This window comes from Megalopta genalis, chromosome 8 (genome assembly GCF_051020955.1).
Source record: "Megalopta genalis isolate 19385.01 chromosome 8, iyMegGena1_principal, whole genome shotgun sequence".
Lineage (NCBI taxonomy): Eukaryota > Metazoa > Arthropoda > Insecta > Hymenoptera > Halictidae > Megalopta > Megalopta genalis.
Window position 1 is genome coordinate 6,606,337 of NC_135020.1, and position 14,392 is coordinate 6,620,728.

The window sequence follows — 14,392 nt, forward strand, 5'->3', positions numbered from 1 at the left end:
TAAATCGCTTTGACCTGTTGCGAACATTTCATTTTTAAAACATCCGTACTTTGTGACTATTAAAACATCGACAAAACAAGTAATGGTCACGGACGATCGTGTCACAATCGAAATACATGCGAAATAGTAAGTAAAATCATTGTAAAATCACCACATTAAACTACGCGTTACCCACAACTTCATACACCTAACGCAGAAGTCTAATGATTTCATTTCGAATTAATCTGATTAATGAATATGAGGTATACATCGCTCATATAAACGAATCATTTAATTTTTTTATCTTTAAAAGAAGTGGGGAAAGTTTTTGAGCAAAGAACATTCACAAGGTCATTTCATTCTACAACTATCAATAATCTTACAGAGAAGCAATGAATTCAGTCTTCTTAATTAACTGAAATTAATCATTATCTTACCAAAATTTCAATTATTTATTTGCGTAACTTACATCAATCTACAGTCTACAATAATGACATCAGCGTAAAATACAACGATATTTCCACAAATACAGACAATAAATAGATTTATTATTAGTATTACTTCATTAGGTCCAAACGTAGTTATTTAGAGCTTCATTGATATCATAAAAATATCATTTGTGCGGTACTGAAATTACAAAACGATAACTTAATCTGTATTAGGTTCTATATTTATCGCATCGTGTCACGAACAACGACATTGAAAACTAATCAGAAATTCTTGTTATTATTTTCGAGCAGTTCATGTGCTCAAATAAAAACGGTAAGAACTTTCTAATCTCATTCGAACAGCAAACAGAAATGTTGTCGCGTTCTATAAGAAATATGGAACTATTAGTAAAAATTTCCATAAATCGATAAAACATGTGATGTCGTAATAATTAAATTTCATATTCCTTAATTTGATTTCATGTTAAGAGTACCAAGACGATTAAGTTTGCTTGCATCGTTGAAATTATAAATCAGTAATACGAATATTTTGCAAAACATAAACTCATAATTGCCGCATCGTGTGCAAAATGTAACACAGACATATACCAACGACAAGGAAATTATTATGAATATAGTTCGTCTTACCCCGATAAAACAGGTTATCTAAGCGCAAGCGATCAATTACATTCGTAAAAAATACGTCATTCTATGTATGTATACGTTGCGAATCAGCCTTTTCTAATCTGAACTCTGCGCGTAATCACGTTAATAAATTGAGTATTCAATAGCGGACTGAAAATTGTATTAATTATTCTGTACTTGTTACAACCGGAATAGACGAGTAGTATAATAATTAGACTGCGGACTTTTATGCAAAATTAAAATTGTCTGCATTAATGGGGAGAAATAGAAACTGAATAGTGAGTGAATTCTTTCTATAATCACATTAACTAATTAAAAATAAAACACTGACATTTTTCAATTCTGTTGATCTCTCTTCTATTTTAAATTGCAACCACCCGATTATAGTTACCGATTATCAACAACTATAAAAACGAGCTGCAAGACTCGAATAATCGTATCTCCTCTCCCCAAATTGTCCATTTTTGCGCGCAACCCGAGCGCAAATTTGGGAGAAATTACTGTAAATTGTTCAATACCAATAGTAACTTCAGTCACGAACCCCAACCATGTTATCCTAGCAACATAAATATATATATATAATAATATATATAATATTATTATATATATAATAATAATATATAAAATATATATATATATATATATATATATATAATATAATTTCGTTTTTTTCTGTTTATTATAGTAGTTATCTCAATTTTAAGGTTAATGAAGTTACACTGATTGGCTCCCGAGTCGTCCATATGTATCGTCTCCCTTACGGGGACACCCGGTATGCAGATCACAAAGGGTGTGGTCTCGCAGCGCAAAGGGAGAAAAATCTCTTTGCTCTCTTAAGACGCATTATCGTGCGTAACGCATCGTATTTCAGCCACAGCTGGTTCGAAGAGGCCTGATATCTCCCGCGAAAATAAACGTCTCGTAACGCGTCTACTCGCTCGTACGCAACCATACAGGGTGGCTAACATTGCAGCGAGACACAGTACACCGTTCACCTAATTGTACACAAGAAGAAAATAAACTAGATTTGTCAAGAATTAACTGTATTATTTGTTTTTCTCAAATCTGCAACTCGCGCGTCTTGTACTTTGCAATTTTTGTCGCTCGAAATCATTTTACCATGCCGCGGAAGTACAGATATTTTTGTTAATATTATGTTATTTATTTATATTAATATTTTGTTAATTTGTGTTCATCTTGCTTGCAGCGTCAAGTACAGCGTTAATACGTTGCAATTATCGGCGACAGAAACGAGTATAAAATTAAAGATGACTTATCATCGAAACGTACATATGCCTTGCTTGTTCAACATTTGAAATCATCAGAACGACTCTGGCGCGATATTACAATGCAAGGGGTTAATAACTGATGATTGAATTATGATGTACTTCCTGTTTCAGTCGTGAAGCTTACGTTGTGTATGTGCTTAGTAAGAGCATCCTAAGACTTGCGAGACGGTAAATAAAGAAGAATTCTGTAAGACTATACATAGTGTACACTATCTCATATTTCCTACTGCATACCAATCATCGACGGAAAAATCTGACTTGCAACGGGTTCCGTCAGAGACTCTTCTTACATTGTTACAAGCCTTGCCGATAGCTCCAGTATTTTTGCTAATCGTGTGTTTTCGCTAGTCACCGTATATACATGGCTCGGAATCATTGTGCGGCCAATATAAAGAAAAATCAAATTTTTAATTTTGTTTGGAGCGTAACGCTATCAGCAAATATTAATTTTCGGAGAATTTATTCATCTTTAGAGACTGATGTCAAGTAGAAATTAGGACTTTCTCTGTTAAGTGTTTATATCGCATTTTCGTTTATTGCACCGACCCTTTGATGGTCGAAAGTGTTTGCCCTCTTCTATTTCAGAATTTGCTATCACGTTATAGAATTCAATCGAACTTCCCAAACTGTTTAAGATAGTTAAGAAATATTAAAATTGTCCTATAATTGTGACATTATTCATGGATATAACGTAGATCAGCAAAGTAAGTAGTTATTAATGCAATAGTGAAAATCGAGTCAGACAAAGGATTAAATATTATTCTATATCGAAATTTCTCCCTAATTCGCGCTCAGATTGCGCACAAAAATGGACAATTTGAGAAGAGGAGATACGATTATTTGAGCCTTGCACCTCGTTTTTATAATTGTTGACAATCGGCAAGGTTAAAAATGAGCCGCGAGGCTCGAACAATCGTATCTCCTCTTCCCAAATCGTCCATTTTTGTTTATAATCTGAAGGAAAATTGAGGAGAATTTACTATATACAGTGAGCCAAGAAAGCATTAGAACGCCTTTTAGAACGGAATGATCTCTTCATAATTGGGCCATGCGATGTAACTTTCTTTACGGTGTTAAAGGGACTAGTTTGCTAGACAACGGTTAAAGGACTTAACAAAAAAAAATGCAATTGGTTGGAGAGATAAATAAAGGTAAGAAAATTTCTATGGTTTCAGGTAACGATTAGTAGAATAAAAAATGAAATACAGTCAATTAAAAATTATTTATTGCTTGTTTGGTTCGATACTAGTGACAGGCGAAACAACTCGTTATTGTCAAAAATCCGATTGTCAACAATTATAAAAACGAGATGCAAGGTTATATTTATCTCTTCTTCTCAAATTGTCCATTTTTGTGCGCAATCTGAGCGCGAATTGGGGAAAAATTACTGTATACGCAATTATACATGTTAAAACTGCACATCATTCGCGGTCTAATAATTACAATGATCCATACTGAATTCGAAACAACTCATTTCTTGGTAGAAGGGAACAGTCTAACCTGACACTTCTTAACCGCATGATTTCGTGTGATACAACTCTATTCTTTCACGAACATTCTCGTAGTGCTGGGTTCCTTGGCACTCACTGACAAATTGGAATACGTGCCTACTAGTCGAGAAGAATGATAGTAATTAGGTGGTAAGCTTTAAATTACCAGTGCGCTTTCTCGGAGGCCACGCTTAATTAGTCCTTCGGTGCACGATCCGATGGAAAAACAAATACGATAGAGTATATAATACGTTGATTACATACACTAAGATTCTTGTGAACTTGGGAAGAAAGGAACTGATGAAACCCATACTTATCGTAAACGTTTTACCGTTGATTTCTATGATTTATTTACTGCAGAACTTACGTATTTATTGCAGAACTGTACGATTCAATTTATTCCCAACACGTTCACTGCCACGTGCAACGCACGCGATTCACAGTCGAAATCATTGTTGAAATCGTGTTTTAACTCGGACAAAAAAGTTAAAATACGAGGGTTTTTAATTCCTTCTTTTCATTCCAAGTATGTAGTAGCAAAATTAGAAGAAAGCTTTTTAGTCTAGTTGACTAGTCCCTCTATCACTTAAAAATATTCGAGTCATTTAGTTCAGTTTTAAAATAGTTATTCCGTTTTAAAAGGTGTACGAACACTTTTGTGGGCCACTGTACTGTATCAAATAAGAACGTATTGGTCGATGACACGAGGTACAATCGAAAATGTAGAAAAGTGTACGTCAAACTCTCAAGCAATTTAATACTTCTAAAAAAGAAACTTCTCGTTTTTACGAAATTTCATCGTTATCATCAAATTTGGTCTTCTACATTTCTAAAAAATTCCGTACCTTTTGTTGTTACTACCTTCTCAGTGAACGTCGGGCAACAACTAAAACATATACATCGTACACGTTTAGGCAGAGGTCGAGGTCACATATACGTACGTATAAGCAGATTATAATATATATTTACTAATATTACTTAATAACTTCTTAATAATAAAAAAACAGCGTGGATTAAAACCGTTTAAAAGTTCCTCAGCATAACGTACCCGACCGCATGTGTCAAGATCGGGATCATCGTTGCTGTCTTCCCTAAACGCAAGTTTTATCACGCAACCATAGGTATATACACATTTCACGAAAGGAAACACCGAAGAGAGCCTAACCGCCATATAAGCGCACGAACAATCGTGACAACCGAACTCAACATACTGGTTCTTAATAATTTATAGCTTCACAATCATGAATCACACCCGTGTTCTCAATTACCGTCAGCCGAAGCACCGTGCGGTATCGGTAATTAATCGTACGCATCCAGTTGCGCCAATTAAGCCAAACGCTCGGTGCGTTTCACTTAAGTTTTCCTCGCAGCGAATCGCCGACGAGTTAATTTTTCGTTATTTATGGTGGCCGGTAATTCTCATAAGTAACATCAATTACAAGGGCGCGGTATGTTTTCCGTGCGGCATTCAGGGTTGCAGGTTCTAAATACTTGCACGCCGCACGCACACGCAACGTCTGCACGTAAACACAAACCTTGCATACTGCATACCGCCGCGTCTTGCTTCACTGCAACGGTCAATGACTTCTGGTTACAGCCGCTCCAGCGTTCGAAGTTTTCGCCACAAATTTCGTTTCTTCATAAATATTTACGGCCCGGAAGCGTGATCGGTCGATCAGTGTATAAGTCCAGTTTTCTTGGAAAATTAACACTGGATTTACGGAGTTTGTCAAAATGACGGGTTACTAATTTTTTAATTTACGATTATTCATGTCGTAAAGATACATTTATGAGTTATTTGTCCAATTTATACGTTACTTACGGCAAATGTTGCAATAACACTTGTTCGAAATCAGAATAAATGTCTTATTGTTACTTTTATAAACGAATATAAAACAGCTGTTTTTTGTGTGCTCCGTAAATCTAGTGTTAATTACGAAGTGCGAACACATCTTTATCACAGAATCTTTTGGTCGGTAAATCAATATAGTCGACTTCTTTATAAATAAACAATAGGTGGCAGCACCTATATTGACCACGGAACAATTAAACAAAATTGTTCAGAGGGAACTGTTTTTCCTTAAAAAACAAACATTCGCAATCTTCTTTTGTTGGTTCTCTTCTGATTAAGTATATTTGTATGTCATCTTAGAATCAAAATTGTGCTTTGCATTAGTACCGGCATTGTTATTTTTTTACAGCTCATTTGCGAAATGCTTGTTTATCTAGATTTTGAAGTTAATGGACTTACATTGATTGTGACCGTTCTTCTGAGCCGTTCATATCGTCGTTGGATTGTAGATTCGTATACGCTTGTAACATGGGCGGATTTGTAAAGTACGAAGAAACGTATTTCAGATTAACAAAAATTGGTAGCATTTCCATTTTAATTTCCTAATTGAATATTTTCAGTTGATCAAGAAAATTTCGGGTCCGTTACACAGTGATTTACTCGACACTGTTTTACCGATGTATGCATGTCTTCACTGACATTCTATCATCGACGTTATAATTTCATCGCCATCAGTTTTCATCGTCGTTCTGGCGAACAAATCGATAAAGTCCTCCTCAACGATGTTAACAAAACTATTTTTAATCACTTTCTTTTGATCTACGAGTAAGAGAAAAAATACTGATATATATATATATATATATATATATATATATATATATATATATTTGTTTGTCAAACTTTAAAGGCATTAAAACATATAAATCACTGCGGTAAATAAAGCTATATAAAAGCTATATAAAAAAATATATAAATAATATAAAAATACATATAATATAAATAATACATAATGTGTATAATAATAAAAAATAATATATAATAATATACAAATATATACAGCTGTATAAATATATATATATATATATATATATATATATATAAATATTGTAAAACAGCTATATAACTTATGATAGATGAAAAAATGTAGAATAACTTGTTTCTGTTTAACACTTAGTTTTCGAGAACATCGAGATTGAAAATTTGCTAAGATACAATTCGTCGCGGGACTATGTAAAGGCCTATGTAGAAAATAAATTTTCATACTCGATGTTCTTGGAAACTAAGTGTCAAATAAAAAAAGGTTATTCTATATTTTTTTCATGCTTTTTTTGGTGAAATCACCGAGCGCACGCTTGTACATACTTTCATGGACACCCTGTATTTTTCAGCAGGATAGTTCCGCAGCTCACACTGCGAACGTAATAAAAGAGTACTTTTATCGAGAAAAACTCTCGTTTTGGATTGACCAGTAAAATCATATCGGCGAAAATTGTTGCGGAAATTTTAACCGAGCTGTATATGCAAATGATAGACAATTTCAAAACATTGCCGAATGAAAAAAATGTATTCAATATGAGCGGAAGCAATTAGAGCAAAAATCTATGAAAAAACTTCATAAATCTTTGCCAAAGATGATGATGACTGTTAATAACAGTAAAGGGGGAGCTACAAAATATTAAGCATTAAATATCATACCTTAATTTATCGCTGTACATGATTTATAGTTAAATATGCTATCACATTTTGTCCCACTGTATTTCCATAAAAATTCGTTTTTTTTCAAATAAAATTGTTTAGACTGGCGAAATGCAATTTTATTTCATTTGCGTACATTTATAGCGGTATTTTGCAAGATTGTATAGAAACAAAACTTTGATTGTAATGTTAACACTAGATTTACGGAACCCGTCAAAATGACAGGTCACTAATCTTTTAATTTACGATTCTACATATCGTAAAGATACATTTATGTATTATTTATTCAATTTATACGTTACTTACGGCAAATGTTACAATAACATTTGTTCAAAATCAGACTAAACGTTTCATTGTTACTTTTATAAACTAATATGAAACAGCTGTTTTTCGTGCTCCGTAAATCTAGTGTTAAATAAATAAAAATTACGTTAATTTTAAAGTGTGCTATCTTTTGGTCCAGAAGTGTAATACAACTGAATGTATCATTCTTCCGTAAAGTTGCGTGACTCACCCTGTATAGTTAATAACGTAAGTTTTAAAAGTATCTATTATATTGCTTTTCTGTTTAAGTTGCACTTTGCGAGAGTTAATGTGGAGTGTGGTCCGAAGAACATTGAAACAAAAGAAAATCATCTCTGCGTTCTGATACCGTAAGTCGTAAGTCGTTCTTCCTATATGTACAGTTGGAAGAGGAGGACGTTCTCTTGTCAATGACCTTTCTGTACCATCGACCGGAAACTCAACTAAAACCACTACGTGAAGCGATGGTTTTGTGGGAGGAGCTTGCGCTCGAGGGTGCCTTTCGTGAACTATAAACTACTATGGATCGACCGCAACCCTCCTTGTCAAGGTGACCGTCGCTGACGCAATCAGATCCACCACAAGGATAAAAACAAGAAAGACAATCCTGGCGAATATTCAAGTCACGAAAATAATCTCCACCACCGGTAGAAAACTTCAAATATTACGCTTCCCGGATAAAAAAGATTTACTTTACCATATTTGGATTTTGCCACTGGACGACCTTTGCCATCATTTTCGAAAAGAGCACAGAGCCCGGAGAATTAATTTCGCATTTTTAGCACAGGTTTCTACGATTTCTTTCTTATTGACACGTTATACGACTATCTAAAAGTTCTACGTTTACCTATGCATATTTGCATGGATGCCAGAGATCTCGGATTTGTCAAAGATTCTGATTAGTTTGCACAGCTTAAGGTGTGAAGGTTAGACGTCCGGCAGCTCGGTGTACATAAAGTCCTCATGTACCGTTACTATGTTTATGGCTTAATTGTAGGCATGCGAGAGATGAGTTACCAGCGACTACAGCCGATGTGAAAATAACTTTTATAAGCAATAAATCAGCATTCCGCTGAATATCCAAAATCCTTGCTTTCTTAATCAAAATGTATAGACAGATGTGATATAATCTAAGTAGCGACAGATGTATACCGGGTGTCCCAGCGTCAAGTAGTACAACCGAGAAGAGGATTATTCTATATAAAAAAGAAATCGGAAAAAGAAATTAACAAATCGAAGATAAGAAATGCAATTTTTTCATTTGAGGCTTCGTTATTGAGAACATCGACTTTGAATATTCTGCGAGTACGCATACAAGTAAGTTTAAATAAATGGATCTCGATACAAATCATATGTTACTTATTAATAGTAATATAATTAATATAATTATATAATATAAATAATATAAATATAAATATGATATAAAATATATAATTAGTACAGTGATGACTACTGTGTTATTCATATCTGTCTATGGATCGAGAATGGATATAAATGAAAATAAGAAAAATGTAATTTAGTTATTAATTTCTCGAAAATGCTGAATATTCAAAATCGATTTTCGCGATATCAAAGATTCGTTTTTTTTATATAGAATCATACCCTCCTCTGTTGTCACCCCCATCTGGGACACCCTGTATAACATTTTGTATGCAACTTACGTGTCCATTCACTAGACACCTCACTCTACTTATTCTACAATGAATAAAAAAATGACAATAATTTGGTTATTACAGCCACAAATCACAGTCAATTACTCGAGATCAGATTCAAAATTTTTCATTAAAATCATGAGGAAAAACAGAAGTTTTAAGCATTTTATCAAAGTCAATTAATATATTAGTGAAAATTAGTCAGAGTGTGTCTGTAGTAATTACAATGATTTTTATATTTATTTACCTAAAAATCTAAATTAAATTTAAAAAACTAAAGCTTTGAAATTCAAAATTCATCTATCTTATTAATCTGAAAAAATTGACTACATAAACAGGAAGGCGCTTTAAAATTATCAAACGTTCGTTATATCTAGATTGCAGATGTTTATGCAATATTGCAGTAGGAATAACCTTTCAGGATCAAAACTAAATATTACAAAAGTCGTATCATGTTCTATTCAACCTTACATTAGTATTTTTATAAGTCTTAATAGCGGAAAATATTATTTCGTTTAATATCTTCCTGGCTACAGTATATTCTGCCATAAACAAATTCTCAGAATCCGTTTAATTTTGCATTCGAAAATGTTCACAGTTTTCATATCCGTGTTTCAAACATTTGTGTACCCGAAAGTGGTCCGGTTAAATTTTCAAGAATTTCGAAAAAAAGACATTAGCGTGACATTTCATAAAAACAGAGCGATACCACAGGGTTAATTAGCGAATAACAGATTGCCAGGGCAGTATCGCGCTGAAATTTTTGAGCGATGAAGAGAAATCGCAAGTCACCCCCATCTGGGACACCCTGTATAACATTTTGTATGCAACTTAAGTGTCCATTCACTAGACATCTCACTCTACTTATTCTACAATGAAATTTAAATCTACTACTGCGACAAAGACTCCTTCATGAATTCGGATAATCGAGGTTCTACGGTGCATTGATTGTTTCTGTTGAAAGAATCCTGTGACGGAAGAAGCCACCATCCGAGTGGTTGCAGAGTTCGGCTGATTTCTCGGAGCGCCATTTCTTCGATACGTGTGGATAATCACTTATTTTTTTTAAATCTCGACGATTGTTCTTCTTTACAAGAGACTACAAATTCCGGGGGAACCGTCGAACCCGTTGCTGCGATACGAGTCGCGACTTAAAGGTCGACACGAAAGACCGCCGCGATCAATTGATACGACGTGAAGCTGAATCGAGGTCGTCGTTCGCACTTCTTCGACTGGTTGCCCCGCGTGAACACGAACCTGAACTCACGCAGAAGAGGATCAGAGGTCAAAGCAGAGCCCACCTCGGCGACTCTGGCCGCGAGGATCAAAGACTATGGCGGCTGGCTCCTTTTTACGGTGTCGACAACCTGAAGACGCCGCGCCGTGCCGCGGAGAATTCCCAGCTGATCCTATACACCTGGTCGCAGTCGTAGGTCGTGGCCGGCCTCTGCGAGATACGGGCAAATTTTATTCTTGATTACTGGCGTTCTGCGATATCATATTACTGCTATCTGCGCCTCTCTTGCCGAAGACCAGTCGGAAATATTTGCCAGGACATCGGATACCTGCTGCTACATGCCCGCCCGATGAAAATAACCTGAAAACTATGTAGTCGCGAGTATACCCCAGCCGCTGTCGTCCCAGCCGGCTAAATTGCTAACAGTACGTTACAGAGTCGCATGATCCCAAGAAACAAATATTTCAGCTGTAATCGAATCGTCGGGAAGAAGGAAATGACGCAGTGATTTAATCCGCTAGAGGAGATGCGCTTCGTAATTACCACTTTCCTTCGGAGATTCAATGGGATGTGATTTCGAAGGGAAAAGTCGCCATTGTTAGGTCTATTGGAAGATTATGTTCACTTTCGAAAATCGTATTTCAGTCCTTGGACAGTCTGGGTCTACTTTGAGCCCTCATTTTAAGGATTTTTAGCTGTAAAAAGATTTATGTTCGATCTGATAGAAATATATTGGAAAATACATCTGACAAATTAATGGACAATTAGTTGGACGAATTCAGAGAGGTTACGATTTTATTACTGTGTAATTTGGCTATCTTCCTTTGTACAATTTTAACAAAATTTTTATAAAATTCGTGGTTATTTAGCATTTTCTAATCTTCATAAAATGATAAATATATTTCTGATAAATAAATATAAATATGTTATGATGAATAGTTCATTTGCCATTTTCTCATTTTGTAAAAATCGAAACAAGGGCGCAGACGAGACAACTGTTCGACCCATAGTTAGAAATCTTTCACTTCTAGTTTCGTTTTCTCGTAGTCAGTTTTAATTATTAGCTGTTCGTGTCAAATCTGCTCATATTTTCATTAATCTACAGTCTTTAACAGATTTACAGATTTACAGATTTACAGATTTACAGATTTACAGATTTTTTAAAGATCGATACGAAGGATCTGATACAGCATCTCTTTTACAAACAATTCACTCGAAACGTTGAATATGGTACAACCATGTTAACTCGTTTGGAAACGAGTTATAATCAGGTCGGCATCTCGCGAGATACACGATATCGTGAATTCATATCTTCCACAAACATGTTTCCTATAGTTCAATCACTAATAAATTATTTTCTGGATTTTTCAAATTGCCCGTTCAGCATGCTACACACTTGGAAAATAATACAGACGTTAAAATCATGTTGACAGCTAAATGTAAATAGAAATTTTGTTCACGTATACGTAATTCGTAACAAATGACGGCCAGAAGAAAATTAACGTTACATTAAATATGATAATTCCAGATGCGGGAAATATTCTTTGATAAAGTAGAATATTTTTTCGAATCGAACGGTAACATAATTTCGATGTACATTTTCTGTGAAATTGGAAAATTTCAGGAACGGACGATAGGAAACGTTCACATGGGCTATCGACATTTAAGAAAATTGGCGAGTTTGACATCGTAACCTTTTTCCGACAGAATTCTTATTAGAGAGTTAATGAACGGTCAGGCTATGTGCTGGGATGTTGAAGCGAATTAACTGCTCATTCGTGGATGAACATCAATTATATTTTTTCGAACGTCCTGCAAGACACGTGTAGCAACAGATCTTAACATCGAGGAAGTACGTCTCTGCAGATAAAATTTCTCGAACCCTAAAATTATTAAAGAATGTCCGTGGCGTCGCGGAAAACTGGTATTTAAGATAAACACTTCGCACTATTTCGTATAACGGAGAAAGCAAGATCCGAAATTATTTTCCCATAAGGTTGTAATCTTGTAAAGTATGATACTTTGTAAAATGTATTTTCATTATAATAGAGAGAAATTTGTTAATCACCATTCTGACTTTTAGCGAGCTGCTATGCTCAAATATTATTATAATATAAATTTAATATAAATTTAATATAAATTTTTTAATACTAAATTTTATTATAACATAAAATTTTATAGATATATAAACGTTTATAATGATAAACGTTTATTTATATAAGGAACAAATAAAATAATACTCCTCACCACTAAAATTTGAAATAGAAAAGGTCGAATATTTTGAGATTTGAATAAGTGAGAAAAGCTTCTATTTAATTATGATGTTCAATGAAACTAATATATAGAAACGCCTGTATATAGGCAAGCCACCTCACGACAGAGTAGGCTTATTGACCTGCTTATTACATTTTTACTTTGTTCTAATTATATGTTTCATTTATGTTAATTATATGTTTTCTTTTCATTCTTGTTATGTTCACAAAAATGTTTCATTTATGTTAATTATATATTTTCTTTTCATTCTTGTTATGTTCACAAAACTGTTTCACAAAAGAAAATAGGTGTACTAAACGATATTTTTGTTTCAAATAAACAAATTCTATGCCATTTATAAGACAGTTTAAACAAATAGCCTCAATAAAAACGAGAGCAAAACAAATAGCTTACGGCGTTTGAAAACAGAAAATGTGTGAATTTTAATCATGAGAATTGAATAAATGTAACAAAAATGTCTTTGGTACATAATACAATCCTTAAAAATATAATAAATTCTTTACGATTTCTTTTTCAAGAAATTTGTTCACCAAAATTTATATATACGCAAATATACTTAAATTTATAAGAGATAAAGATAGAAAGATACTTCGATTTCTCGTCACTCTGCAACAAACCTGGCTACATTTAAAATGGCTTTATTTGAAATATTATTTCGAATAATATGTTATTTCATTCGATAATTATTTGGATTAATCACGTGAGATAATTGCGAAATTCTTCTTGGAAATTATACGGTGGTCTAATTACTTTCAATTTAAATAGTTTCAAATAAAATTTTGCCCCGCAGATTTACTCTGCAGCCTGAAATTAGCGGTCTTCTTAATAGTCCAGCAAGTATAATTAAAGGGATAATCAATTATCGTTATTGAACGCAACCCATCGAGAGTACGCGGAATTGACTATGTATCAACATGAACCTGCCACGCGTGCGGCGCGTGATAATCGCGCGACGCGATGATTATTTTAAGACGTCTCAACGAAAATTTGACACACCGTGATTTTCTTGCAGACTGTTTGCCAGCAATATGACGTCTCAACACACGAGATGACATCCGGAATGATCTTACAAGATTTGGTTAATTCGATGTAGAAAAATTTATCTGCGTGATCCGTTACGACTACATATTCGTCATGGGCTGATGACATCATATTGCGTATTTTCGTAAGCTGGAAGTTGGAAGTTGGAAGCTTTATGACAATGTGTGCAACATATACTTGCATCTTATCTAGAATGTGAAGACAATGAAGCAAGAAGTTTTATTTGACTCTGCAACGACTGGCACAACTATCATAATATAAGTTTGGAATAATAATTGATTTCGCTCGGATGGATGCGATTAAATAAAGAGAAGGCATAAATGAACATCAATTAAGAAAGCGATATTACAAGAAAGCGATTGATTCTATTTAATTCAACATGACAGTTGAAGATATAATTTCTCCAATTAAATTGGAAGCAGTAGAAACTGATATGTCTGATAAATGAAATAAATTCGAATAACGAAAGTAAATAAACGAGATTTTATTTCATTTATTTTTATTTATTATACATTTCGAATTTTTATATAAATAATCTAGGAATAATCTAGGAAAGCATTTTTTCTC

The 14,392-nt window shown here is 34.1% G+C and overlaps 1 protein-coding gene and 1 long non-coding RNA gene across 4 annotated transcripts in view; one reads left to right on the forward strand and one right to left on the reverse strand.

Annotated features, from left to right (window-relative positions):
• Gbs-76A (Glycogen binding subunit 76A) overlaps positions 1–14,392 on the reverse strand; it is a 98,428-nt gene that overhangs the window by 67,924 nt on the left and 16,112 nt on the right. The window lies entirely within an intron of this gene.
• LOC117225131 (uncharacterized) lies at positions 1,151–2,089 on the forward strand. Its single transcript, XR_013034019.1, has 2 exons — positions 1,151–1,330; positions 1,757–2,089. It is a non-coding gene; the product is annotated as an uncharacterized LOC117225131 (long non-coding RNA).